Source organism: Sylvia atricapilla, chromosome 12 (genome assembly GCF_009819655.1).
Source record: "Sylvia atricapilla isolate bSylAtr1 chromosome 12, bSylAtr1.pri, whole genome shotgun sequence".
NCBI lineage: Eukaryota > Metazoa > Chordata > Aves > Passeriformes > Sylviidae > Sylvia > Sylvia atricapilla.
In genome coordinates, this window is record NC_089151.1 from 589,629 (window position 1) to 603,506 (window position 13,878).

The following is a 13,878-nucleotide window of genomic DNA, read 5'->3' on the forward strand; positions in this document are numbered from 1 at the left end:
TTTAATTCCTCACTCCCGCCATCATGGGCTGATATATTCTTTCAAGGTCATTACCCAAGGCTAGGAGGGTCGCGTGATTAACGAGTGACACGTCCAACGAGGGCGGCTGTGCCTGAGCAGGCCTTATATTAATTAGACAGAAGTGCTGAAAAATAAACGGTGCCTGGCAAGGAGGGGCCAGACCCACACCTCCAAACTCTGAGCCACCACCCTGCTGCCTCAACCTGCCACCACAGCCCAGCAGCTCCAGCAGGATGCACAGAACACGTTTCTTTCCTGGTTTAAATGATTTGGGCTCTCACCCCAGCTTTTCAAGTCTTTGGTTTATGCTTTTCTTCCTTCTTGCCATAAGTTACTGACTTACACTGCATGAAAGCACAAGACACTGCTGTTCACAATTAACTTGGCATCTCCAGACCAAGCCTAAATTAAACAAAAAAAAAAAAAAAAACAAACAAAAAAAAAAAAAAAAAAAAAACAGCAACAACAACAAAAAAAAACAAACAACAACAACAAAAAAACAAACAAACAAACAAACAAAAACCCCACAAGTCCCAAGGCTTGCAGGTTTGTGCCAGGCACTTGGAGAGACCCAGAGCAACAGCAGAACATGCCCTGGCTGCCCAGCTCCAGAAGCCCTGAGCAGGCCAGGCTTTCCAAAGCAGCAGTGCAGCCTCTGATAGCCCTCTCTCCAGCCTGCTGTGCCACCCCAAATCCACGGGATGCTGTGGAACCAGCAGAGATGGCTCTCAGCAAACATACAAACACACTGTCTAGGCTTACTCAGAGAGAATGTCTTTGGACACCACCTCAGTCTCAGCTCTCTCCCCACAAAACCTGGCAATCAGCCTGCTCACTGAGCCCACAGCACTCTGACCTGGGCTGGGTGTAGCTGCTCCAGCACAAAGAGGGAAACCCACTTCAACTTCACCATGGGATGCTGCCAACAGCTCTCTCTGAGGTTTAGGAGTCAATGGAAAAGCACCTTTCAACAAAGACACAGTAGTCCACATCTGCCTGAGCAAGATGGACCAAATTTTCCAAGATTCTCAGCACTCACAGCTTCAGCTGACCGAAATGAAGGCACCCCAACAGCTCTGCAAGATTACAGTCCAACATTATCGATATCCAGCTGCCCAGGCACTGGAAAGCAGCCCTCCTGCTATTTTACCTTACAGTGGTCCCTAGACAGGACCCTGCCTCAGCCCCAGCCAAGATTTTGGTGATGCAAATCACTCACCTCTCATCACGGTGCCTGGCCTGCAGACAGCTCGGAGAGCCTCACCACGTCCTCGGGCTGGAATCCTCCAAACTCCTCCGATAAAATGGCCCCAGCAGTCCCTCACAGCGTTCCTGTGGCATTTGAACCCCTGTGGCTCCATTCCTGGAGCATGTTCCCAGCCCTTGGCAGCTCTGTCCAGTGTGCCACCAGCCCCGTGTGCCAGCAGCCCAGAGTGCCAGCCCCCGCAGGTGACCCTGCCTTCTGCTAATCACCAGCAATTAACTCACTAACTCGCCACAGCTGATTTCAGAGCCCGCCTTTTGGCCCATACAATACACTACACAGTATTTTGTACCACAGCCCAATGCACCACGACAAAAAGGAGCCACAAAGTAGAAGTGAAATCTGAAGACATTTTTAGGGTGTCACTGCCCTAATGACACGCAGTGGCTCCCCTGTGTTCTCACTGTATGGGTGCAGAAGAGAGCAGCAAAACTCTGCCCTAACCACTAACTTCTGATCGTCACCTGCTTCTCATAATCCACCATCGGGATTCCAAGCCATTTCCCTGGGAATGTCTGTTGGCTCTCCAAAAGAGCCAGCGCATGAGAGAGGGGATTGAGACAAAAAGCCAAACACCTGTGCCTAGTTAAGACTCAAAAAAAGAAGTTCTTTTTTCCCCAATTAAAGTTTCACCTTCAGCTGTGTGCTGCTACTCCAGACCTGAGGCAGAGGCTCTCTCCTCCCCTCTCTTCCATGAAACTCCCAAGCTCAGGGCAGGCCCCAGCAGCCACAGGTCACCTGTCCAAGGTGGAGCTTCCACCGTGTCCCCAGCCCTGCAGGTGGGGAAAGGGTGGCAAGAGCAGGATGGCTGCCTGTGCAGGGAAGGTGCACGCACCTGGGGACACAGGTAACACAGGGACACACTGTACATAGGTGACACACACACAGGGGCACACTGTACACAGGTAACACACACAGGGACACACTGTACACAGGTGACACACAGGGACACACTGTACACAGGGACACACTGTACACAGGTGACACACACACAGGGACACACTGTACACAGGTAACACACACAGGGACACACTGTACACAGGTGACACACAGGGACACACTGTACACAGGTACCACACACAGGGACACACTGTACACAGGTAACACACACAGGGACACACTGTACACAGGTGACACACAGGGACACACTGTACACAGGTAACACACACACAGGGACACACTGTACACAGGTGACACACTGTACACAGGTGACACACAGGGACACACTGTACACAGGTAACACACACAGAGGGACACACTGTACACAGGGACACACACAGAGGGACACACTGTACACAGGTAACACACACAGGGACATACTGTACACAGGTGACACACACACAGGGACACACAGGTCACACACACACAGGTATCACACACGCAGGTACACACACGCACACAGATACCACACACAGGTACAAATGTGTACACAGGTAACACACACACACAGGTACCACACATGGACACATGTAACACACATGCACACAGGTACACACAGACATGAACCAAGACCATGTGCCCCCCTGAACAGCAGCCAAACTCCGTGTTACCCTGGGCCTGGCACCTTTCCCACCCCAAGGAGTGCCCGTGGTTTTGGCAGGCACAAAGGGCTCCAGGCTTCCACAGTGGCCTGTTCCACCTCCCCCAGAGTGACCACTAGGAATTCAATTTGATCTTTTTTCTTTTTTTTGGCATTTCCATAACTCAGTTTTGGTTTATCTAGAAACAAGAAAACTGAAAAGAAAGAAAACATGAAAAGGCTACGTTAGCCCTAGAACCCTTTTATGACATGGGGCTCTGACTTGGAGCTGGTAACACTGTTTGGTGCTTCCCTGCTCTTAAATTGCTGCATTTTTGGCCCTTCTTCATAAGACTCCTCTTCATGTCCATAAATTGCACCGCCTTGGAAATCTAGTGGGAAGAACTGAGGTTAAATCCCACTCTCTCCTCAATTTCTGTCCTCCATCGCCGACATCAGGCTGGAAGCAGGATGAGTTATGGTGGAGGCAGAGCAGTTTGCAGGGTTTCCAAGGGCTGCACGCCCCGAGCAGTGGGTGTGGGGTACAGGTGTGACCTCCAGACGTGGTGCAGCTCCCACCAGCCCCAGCACAGGCTGCAAACACAGCTCACACACACGGAGCCACTCCACGCGCCCACACGCGATCCCGCAGGATCCCAGCGCATCAGAACTGGGCTGGATTCATTTCCACTGAGCTCTGCAGACACGTTCCCTGCAAAACTCGGGACAGCCATCTGAGCAGTGGTTTTCAGCACCAGCAGCACGAGCAACCTTCCCTGGCCTTACGCCACACAAAGGCCAACTTTGATTCCAGAGGCCAGGAAATAAAGATTCCTCCCTCTCTGTTCCAGTCCTTCCCTCCCAGTAACACCCCATTTTCCTGCACATCTGGGAGACGGGAACAGCACTGGGCACTGCCAGCTGGGCAGTTCAGGTGGAAAGCTGACTCTTGGGCTATTTTCAATGTCTTCCCCGTGTGCCGGTTTACGTTACATCTATTTTAGTGCGTGTGAGTTTGTGTGTTAATGCCTGCTCACATCCAGGACAAAAATACACAGCACGGTTAGGCAAATACATGGAAATACAGACAGAATCCGATTGCTCTGGCAGACCACACAAAGGCTAAGAAATGAAAAATGCACTCACGCCCTCTGACACCCTGGCCGAGTGCACGGCAAGAGCTCTGGTGGTGGGGACTGAAGGCTGGCTGCTGGCTCCCTCTCTCTCCCTCTCCCTTTCCTGCTAAGGAGACACTTTGAGCGCCGGGATTGCTCACAGTCTGCCTCTGTGATCCACATGCAGGACTGGTAATACGCCTGCTATTTCCCTCTCTCTCCCCCATCAAGCCTCCCCCCATCGCTCTTGTTCTCGTGTTCAGCGGTTATTTTAGCTTAATGCGGTGACATCACGGCTCACGGTGAGCAAAGCCCCGGCGCTGAGCACAGAGCCGGCTGCACTCATCACCTCCCAGCCCTTGGCAGCCAGGCCTCTGCCCCGGCACAGGGGGCTGTGTCCTGGAGGGGGCTGTGTCCCAGAGGGCTGCTGTGTCCCAGAGGGCTGCCGTGTCCCTGTCCTGGCACAGCTCGGCGTGGGCACAGCCCTGCCGCAGCCGGGGGACAGCCGTGTGCCCCCAGCCCCGGAGGGACAGCGAGTGACACCTGGCACTGACCCTGTCAGGGAGCTGCCCCTTGGTGCCCAGCGCAGCACAGCAGTGGACACCTGCCTGGACAGTCCCCTCCGGCCGGGGTGGACGCACAGAACGCGTGGAAGGAGGTGGTTCTTGGGTGGGGGAGAGATGGAGCGCTGGAAGGCATCTCATTTCTCAGCAGCGCTGAGGAGTCAAACCCTGCGTTAAAATGAAAATACTCGGTGAATTTTTAAAGCTGAACCCCTCTACGAGTCTTCATCTCCCGTAATTCCTCCACCCCGTTATAACAGATCTGCAATAGTCTCAACAGCTCTCATGATTTTGTTCCATGTTCTTCTAAAATAGGAAACAAAGAAACGGCACATGATATTAGAAAAACTTCACAGCAGAACAGATAAGATGCGGGAGGAGAATAATGCAGTCAAATAAGCTTTCCATTATTAACAACCGTGCCCTGAGGTCTACGGGCATAGTCCCAAAACCTAAATTATCTTAAATCATGAGGTTACCAATAAAGACAGCTCGGGACAGCAGAAGGGGTCTGTGATTTCAGGGGGTTTGCAGACCACATATATATGATTAACATTTCTGTGCTACGGTTTATTACTTCATTATAATATTTTCCATCACAAATGAATAGGTAAAATACCTGGCTATTAAATATAAACCTATCCCTCAGGATGATCAGATTATCACTTGAATTTAAAATCTTTCTGAATTTTTAATAATGCATAACAAATAAGATTATTTATGCACTTTCTTGGCTTTGCTTGCAGGGCCCACAGTGACGTGCAGCCGTGTCCCCTGAAATCCAGGTCTGGGGGGACACACACACACAGTCCCTGCTCCCCCCTCGGCCCCTGCATGCAGCGGTGACCCGAGTCCCGCAGCTGTGCGGTGTGGGGTACGGTGTGTGGTGTGGGGTGTGCGGTGTGGGGTCTGGTGTAGGGTGTGGTGTGGGGTGTGGTGTAGGATGCAGTGCAGGGTGCGGTGTGTGGTGCAGGATGCAGTGTGCGGTGCAGGATGCAGTGTGGGGTGCAGTGTAGGATGTGGTGCAGGATGCTGTGTGCGGTGCCGGGTGCTGTGTGCAGTGCAGGATGCGGTTCAGGATGCTGTGTGGGGTGCAGTGTAGGATGCAGTGTGCGGTGTAGGATGCGGTGCAGGATGCAGTGTGGGGTGCAGTGTGCGGTGCAGGATGCAGTGTAGGGTGCGGTGCAGGATGCGGTGCAGGATGCAGTGTAGGATGCACTGTGCCATGCCACATGTGCCGTGTGTGGTGCGGTGCAGGATGTGGTGCAGGATGCGGTTCAGGATGCAGTGTGGGGTGCAGTGTAGGGTGCGGTGCCGTGTGCGGTGCGGTGCAGGATGCAGTGTGCGGTGCAGGATGCAGTGTAGGATGCTGTGTGTGGTGCCAGGTGCTGTGTGCAGTGCAGGATGCGGTGCAGGATGCAGTGCAGGATGCTGTGTAGGATGCACTGTGCCATGCCACATGTGCCGTGTGCAGTGTGGTGCAGGATGCAGTGCGGGGTGCAGTTCAGGATGCAGTGTGGGGTGCAGTGCAGGATGCAGTGTGCGGTGCAGGATGCAGTGCAGGATGCTGTGTAGGATGCACTGTGCCATGCCACACGTGCCGTGTGCGGTGCGGTGCAGGATGCGGTGCTGTGTGCGGTGCAGGATGCGGTGCAGGATGCAGTGTAGGATGCACTGTGCCACGCCACACGTGCCGTGTGCGGTGCGGTGCAGGATGCGGTGCAGGATGCAGTGCACTGTGCGGTGCAGGATGCAGTGTAGGATGCAGTGCAGGATGCAGTGTGGGGTGCTGTGTAGGATGCACTGTGCTGTGCAGGATGCAGTGTAGGATGCACTGTGCCACGCCACATGTGCCGTGTGCGGTGCGGTGCAGGATGCAGTGTGGGGTGCTGTGCAGGATGCGGTGCAGGATGCAGTGCACTGTGCGGTGCAGGATGCAGTGTAGGATGCAGTGCAGGATGCAGTGTGGGGTGCTGTGTAGGATGCACTGTGCTGTGCAGGATGCAGTGTAGGACGCACTGTGCCACGCCACATGTGCCGTGTGCGGTGCCGGCCGTGGGGCAGCACGGCTCGGCCGTTCCGCAGCGCGGGGATGAGGAGCCCGGCAGCGGCAGCGGCGCGCAGGCAGCAGCCGAGGACTCGGGGCAGGCTGATGGAAAGTCAAGTGGAGGCCTGGCTGTCTGAAAGCCCTTCAATAGCTGTGCAGTCTGGACTTGAACCCTGCCCTCTCACCTCGGGGTCCCGTATTTCCCCGGCACCGGCGGCGGGCAGGGAGCGGGGGCGGCCGGGGGCAGCGGGGTCCCCCACTCCCTCACAGGTAATTAAGGCACCGTTTTCAGGCTTGCGTGGGCAAAAGACAATTGGGCCTAATGAAGCATGGACCGGGCGGCCGGCGCTGCCGGGAGCAGCCCGCAGCGGGCCCAGGACCCGCGGGGACAGCCCGGGGACCTGCGGGGACAATGCTCATTAGGGACACGGCCTCGTGGGTCCGCTGCTCTTTGGGATGAACTCGCCGGTCGCTCCCGTTCTAACCTCGCCAATCAGCGCCGCCGGGGCTGGATGCGTGAGGTCAGTTATGGAGATGCAGGAAATTACTGGGGATTGGCAGGGCCGGTTTTGTCAATTTGTAAGCAAAACCCTGTGTTATTGCCGGGTTTTCATCTTTTCATCGCTGTCAGCCTGTGCTGGCACACGAGAGCTAAAAGCAAAATTGTCTCAGAGGCTGCTGGAAAATTAACGGCGGAGGATAAAAAATATTTTTGTGTAGAACAGAAATAGGAGGCAGGTACTTACATTAAAAAAATACAGCCAATTAAGGCCCTGGAAGTGCTGGCACATGCAGCTCACGGCTCTCCCCAGGCGGGGAGCCGCTCCCCGGCTCCGGAGCCCAGCAGCTCGGCAGCACCGCGACCCCGGGCTCCCCGAGCCTCACCCAGCCCTTCCTCGGGCCCAAAGGTTCGCATTTGCAGGACATCTGACTGGCAATAAAAGGGCCAGGAAATGATAGTTGTGCCGAGTAAATCGGGGTGAATGCCGGGGGAGGGGAGGCCGGATCGATGGCCAAACAACTTGTGCATTCTCCGGGAAGGATTTGCTCACGGTCCTGCGCTGCTCCGCGGACGAGAGGCCCCGCGCTCAACAATAGCGTGTCCCCTCAGAGCAGGAAACACAAAGGGAATTTGCTCTGATTCAATCCACACAGTGAGGCCCCTCTGGGGCTAAAGAGGGTCACTTTTACCCTGGCTAAAAATAAAGAAAAAAGATTTTTTTTCCTCCCCCCTAACACACACACACACACACACGCACACGATCCGGCTGCGGGAAACAGCCCACCTCCACTCAACCAGATGCTGAAAAATCATGAGCTGCCTCTCTCATTTTTTCCGTTTATACTTTAGAATTTATCAGAATTTACTCAAAAAAAAATTAAACAAGCAGAATGTGATCAAAGAGCAGCGAAACGGCCTCTTCCTTTTATTCCATTTCCTTGTCTAACAAGTGCTTTAGCGGGGACTGCTGCAGCACCAGCCCCTAATAACAAAGGAGGTGACACTGTGAGGGCAAAGAACTGTAAACTGAATTTTGAAAGCCCCACGAGAGCCCGGATATCACGGTTGTGCTCTGTTCAGATATATTTGTTTTCTAATACTTTGCCTTTTTTTGTTCTGCTTCTAATCCTAAATTCCTCCATCGAGCCCAGGTCAGTAACGACGCCGCAATTGTGCGCAACACCTGCTGAAATTATCCACAACAAGAAGTTTTCCCTAAAAACCAGTAAAATGTAGCTCAGCAGATTCTATCTGCATTCGTTTGGCAGAACAACAAGATGTTGGTGGGGACAAACTCGGCACAGAGCGGCCCCGAGCCCCCTGAGTTGGCGGAGCTCAGCCCAAACAATGGCCGCTTCCCATTCACCTTTCCCCGGCTTTTCAAAAGAACATCCCAGAAACACAAAGCAGCAGCGGGAAATGGCAATTTTATGAATCCTAATCAATCAAAGGGCTTATTAACTCAATGTGAAGCCAGATTAAAATCTTTAATTATAAATCGTGCTAAAAGGAAAAACAAAATGTACTTATGGTACATTGAAAATTCCGGATATTAACATAGTTGCCATTATCTCTCGCAATATTAAATTTCCCCTCCCTGCCCTGCAACATGCTCACCTTTTTCTGTTCCTAAAGAACAGAACCGCGGAGCAAACTCATTTTTCTCCTTCCCAGACCTATTAGCATGCAGTCCCGTAGGCAGGGCCCAGCTGTGGGTTCTATGGGGCTCTATGGGGCTCTGTGGGGCTCTGTGGGGCTCTGTGGGGCCCTGTGGGGCTCTGTGGGGCTCTGTAGGGCTCTATGGGGCTCTACGGGGCTCTGTGGGGCTCTATGGGGCTCTATGGAGCTCTGTGGGGCCCTGTGGGGCAGCCCCATCCCGGCAGTGGGCTCTATGGAGCTCTATGGGGCTCTATGGGGCTCTATGGGGCTCTATGGGGCTCTGTGGGGCCCTGTGGGGCTCCGTGGGGCTCCGTGGGGCTCTGTGGGGCTCTGTGGGGCTCTATGGGGCTCTATGGAGCTCTGTGGGGCCCTGTGGGGCTCTATGGGGCTCTATGGAGCTCTATGGGGTCTATGGGGCTCTGTGGGGCCCTGTGGGGCTCTGTGGAGCTCTGTGGGGCCCTGTGGGGCTCTATGAGGCTCTATGGGGCTCTGTGGGGTTCTGTGGAGCTCTATGGGGCTCTGTGGGGCCCTGTGGGGCTCTGTGGGGCTCTGTGGAGCTCTATGGAGCTCTGTGGGGCTCTATGGGGCAGCCCCAGCCCGGCGGTGGGCTCTATGGGGCTCTGTGGGGCCCTGTGGGGCTCTGTGGGGCTCTATAGGGCTCTATGGGGCTCTATGGAGCTCTATAGGGCTCTGTGGGGCCCTGTGGGGCCCTGTGGGGCTCTATAGGGCTCTATGGGGCTCTGTGGGGCTCTGTGGGGCTCTATGGAGCTCTATGGAGCTCTATGGGGCTCTGTGGGGCCCTGTGGGGCTCTATGGAGCTCTATGGGGCTCTATGGGGCTCTGTGGGGCTCTGTGGGGCTCTGTGGGGCTCTATGGAGCCCTGTGGGGCTCTATGGGGCTCTATGGAGCTCTGTGGGGCTCTATGGGGCAGCCCCAGCCCGGTGGTGGGCTCTGTGGGGCTCTGTGGGGCTCTGTGGGGCTCTATGGGGCTCTATGGAGCTCTATGGAGCTCTATGGGGCTCTGTGGGGCCCTGTGGGGCTCTATGGAGCTCTATGGGGCTCTATGGGGCTCTGTGGGGCTCTGTGGGGCTCTGTGGGGCTCTATGGGGCTCTGTGGGGCTCTGTGGGGCTCTGTGGGGCTCTATGGGGCAGCCCCAGCCCGGCGGTGGGCTCTATGGGGCTCTGTGGGGCCCTGTGGGGCTCTGTGGAGCTCTATGGGGCTCTATGGAGCTCTATAGGGCTCTGTGGGGCTCTGTGGGGCTCTATGGGGCTCTATGGAGCCCTGTGGGGCTCTGTGCAGCTCTATGGGGCTCTATGGAGCTCTATAGGGCTCTGTGGGGCTCTGTGGGGCTCTATGGGGCTCTATGGAGCCCTGTGGGGCTGTGTGGGGCTCTGTGGGGCTCTATGGAGCTCTATGGGGCCCTGTGGGGCTCTGTAGGGCTCTGTGAGGCTCTATGGGGCTCTGTGGGGCCGGGAGCCGCAGGCGGTGCTTTGGGGTGCCTTTCCCGCAGCCGGCCTCGGGGGCTGCCCGCGGTGAGCCCCGGCTGGACGGGCTCTATGGGGCTCTATGGGGCTCTATGGGGCTCTATGGGGCAGCCTCAGCCCGGTGGTTGGCTCTATGGGGCTCTATGGGGCTCTATGGGGCCGGCAGGGAGCCGCCGCATGTTTTATTTCTTGCCGGAGGTGACGGCCAGCCCGTCGTGTCCCCGGCCGTGCCGCTGGAGGTGTCACCCCACTGCCTCTGGACGGGAAAGCGCCTTTTCCATCGGGGCACAGAGCCGGGCCCAGCGCCGCCTTCCCGGCAGGTTCCCTCACCTCGTGCCATCCCCTCCTTGGAATTAACCATTTTTTCCTCTCCGCAAAATCAGTTTTTCAAATGAGAGTGGTATTTCTTTCAGAAAAAGATCCTACAGGACCCACTCGTACCGTGATTCTAGGTCATGTTTTACACAGAATTCCTATCTTCCTTCCTCTTGATACACTCCTTCCCTGGGATTTATTCCTGAAGCACTCCCCAAAGGAAAAGCACCTTTGCTGAACTGAGATTTTTCAAATTTGCTGTCACTTTTGGAACTATAATTGAAATCCCAAATCGTGTTTCCCTTCTGTAGAACTTCAGAAAACACAGCTGGTGAATCTGAAATACAGTTTTAGCCTGAAAAAAAAACGGGAACTTAATTTTATATTTTACAAACGACTGGTTGTCTCCAGAACGTTCACAAAAGGGGATTGCACAGCATAAGGAAGGGAATCTGTCTCTGCCCTGTAATTGCCGCCTGGGAGCTCTGCGCCCCGTCCTGAATCTCAGGTGATGTGAGCTCTTCCCAAACCCACCCGGGCAGGGGCAGGGGCACGTCCTGGGCCAGGTAAATCATCCCACCGCTGCTTTCCAAAGCAGCCGCACACCTGTGTGCAAACCCTGCCCGCGACACGCGCAGAGGAGCGCAGGCCGCGGAACGGAGGATCCGGAGTGTGAAATGCAGCGGTGCTGCAGCTCTCTCTGCGTGCTGCAGCTCTCCAGAACCGGGCTGTCCCCGGGTGGGTGCTCTCCGTGTCCCCGCAGCCCCCGGGGCCAGCCCCCAGCCCCGCTCCCCTCCCGCCTTTCAGGAAATTCAGAGCGGATCCTTTGTGCCCAACTCGGGTTTCGTTTCGTTGCTTTTAAATTTGTTCGGCTTGACTTTTGACACTTCAGAGGCTTAAGCCTTCTTTAAGTACAACAATATAATAAATATTTGTGTTGCCGAAGGAAAAGTGGATCCGTTGTTAGTGTTAGGGGAAGCAGGATCTCTTTCTCATTCGTTTGGTATAAATAATTCACACAACTATGTGCATTTTATAAACATCATCTTTAGGAAACTGATACTATCAAACATTTTCAAGACAACACTCAGCAGCATATAAATATGCACAAAGTATTTACTACAGCCGATCTGAAACTAAACAAAAAATTGTTAATGAAAGCAGAAAAATAACGATAGTTTATGTAAATAATTATGTTAATACAAAGTGTTTTCAGACTTATTTATACAAATTAGTCATCTGAATGACAAAAAGCTTTGACAAACTACAAACACCTATCAAAAATCATATTATTTGGCTCATTTTCCCTCGCAATTTCCATCTTTAGCTTGCCTTGGAAAAGCAGATTTAGAGCCTCCCCTGCTCTTTGTCACTACAGCAGGAACAAGCCCAGTCAAAGGCATTTTCTTTACTTAAATATTAAAAAAATGTTTTCATGAGGTATTTTCTTCAAAATATTTGAAGAAATTGTGGGGGGTTTTTAAATTAAGAAATTAAGCAATATAAATCTATTTTAATACACAATTATTTCCAAAAAAAAAAAAATTTAATGTGCATCATGTTTGGTTCAATTAGGAAAAAAAACCCCAAAACATATTTTCAGGTAAAAATACGGTATGCAGAAAACACCTCTTTATTTTCCAACAAAAAGCACCTTAAAATCATCCAGGAAAGAAACGATCTATTTAAGACGAATATGAAAAACCCTGTGCACAAACTACCCAAAGCTCCACAGCTGCATTTTTTGCACTTTCTGTTTCAATCTGATTTTGGGATTTCAGCGCTCCTGCCTTGTTGATGGAATGAGATTTCCTCGCAGTGGCAGCGCTCCCAGTCTGGAATAGAACTGAGCCCCGAATTGAGGCTGTGCGGTGCCTCAGTTCGGGTCCCGACCCATTCCCCGGGCAGAACCCGGCCGGACCGGGCAGAACCGGACAGAACCGGACAGAACCGGGCAGAACCCGGCCGGACCGGGCAGAACCGGACAGAACCGGACAGAACCGGGCAGAACCGGGCCGGACCGGGCAGAACCGGGCAGAACCGGGCCGGACCGGGCAGAACCGGGCAGTACCGGGCAGTACCGGGCAGTACCGGGCAGAACCGGGCAGAACCGGACAGAACCGGGCAGAACCCGGCCGGACCGGGCAGAACCGGGCAGTACCGGGCAGAACCGGGCAGAACCGGGCAGAACCGGACAGAACCGGGCCGTACCGGACAGAACCGGGCCGGACCGGGCAGAACCGGGCAGAACCGGGCAGAACCCGGCCGGACCGGGCAGAACCGGGCCGGGCCGCGGCACGGATCGCCCCGGGGCCGGGGCCGCGCTCGGGGCAGCTCCCCCCGGAGCCGCTACAGAGCCGTGATCCGGGCGGCTGCTCATCGAGGGAAACGGCTATTGGCGTCCCCATCAGCCGGCGACACCCGCGGGACCTTAAACAAGTCCGCTCGCTTAATGGCAGGCCCCCGGGGACACGCTCGGGCCCTCCGCTGACCATTAGACCCCTTGATGGAGTGGACAATAAACCTGACAGGACAGGCTGGACACTGCTCCCGAGCGCGTCTGCGCCGGCACGAGGGGACTGCTCTGTGCCGCTGCCCTGGGTGTGTTCGTGGGCCACCTCCCCTCCCAGCCCTCGGTTCATTGTCCATCCTGTCCTCTGTCCATTCCTGCCCTCTGTCCATCCCCATCCCTGTCCTCTGTCCATCCCTGCCCTCTGTCCATCCCCATCCCTGCCCTCTGTCCATCCCTGCCCTCTGTCCATCTCCATCCCTGTTCCACCCCTGCCCCATCCCTGCCCTCTGTCCCTGCCCCATCCCTGCCCTCTGTCCATCTCCATCCCTGTTCCACCCCTGCCCCATCCCTGTTCCATCCCTGCCCCATCCCTGCCCTCTGTCCCTGCCCCATCCCTGCCCTCTGTCCATCTCCATCCCTGTTCCACCCCTGCCCCATCCCTGCCCTCTGTCCATCCCCATCCCTGTCCTCTGTCCATCCCTGCCCCATCCCTGCCCTCTGTCCATCTCCATCCCTGTTCCATCCCTGCCCCATCCCTGCCCTCTGTCCATCCCCATCCCTGCCCTCTGTCCATCCCCATCCCTGCCCTCTTTCCCTGCCCCGTCCCTGCCCTCTGTCCATCCCCATCCCTGCCCCATCCCTGCCCTCTGTCCATCCCCATCCCTGCCCCATCCCTGCCCCATCCCTGCCCTCTGTCCCTGCCCCATCCCTGTGCCATCCCTGCCCTCGGTGCCCACTCCAGAGCCCACCAGGAGCAGCCCTGCCCACGCCTCCAGCCGTGTCACGGGGTAACACACTTTGGTTTTGAGTTAGAGGAACACGAGGACACACAGAGCCACCAGAGCACTCCAGCCACCACCAGGGCAAAGGCAACTG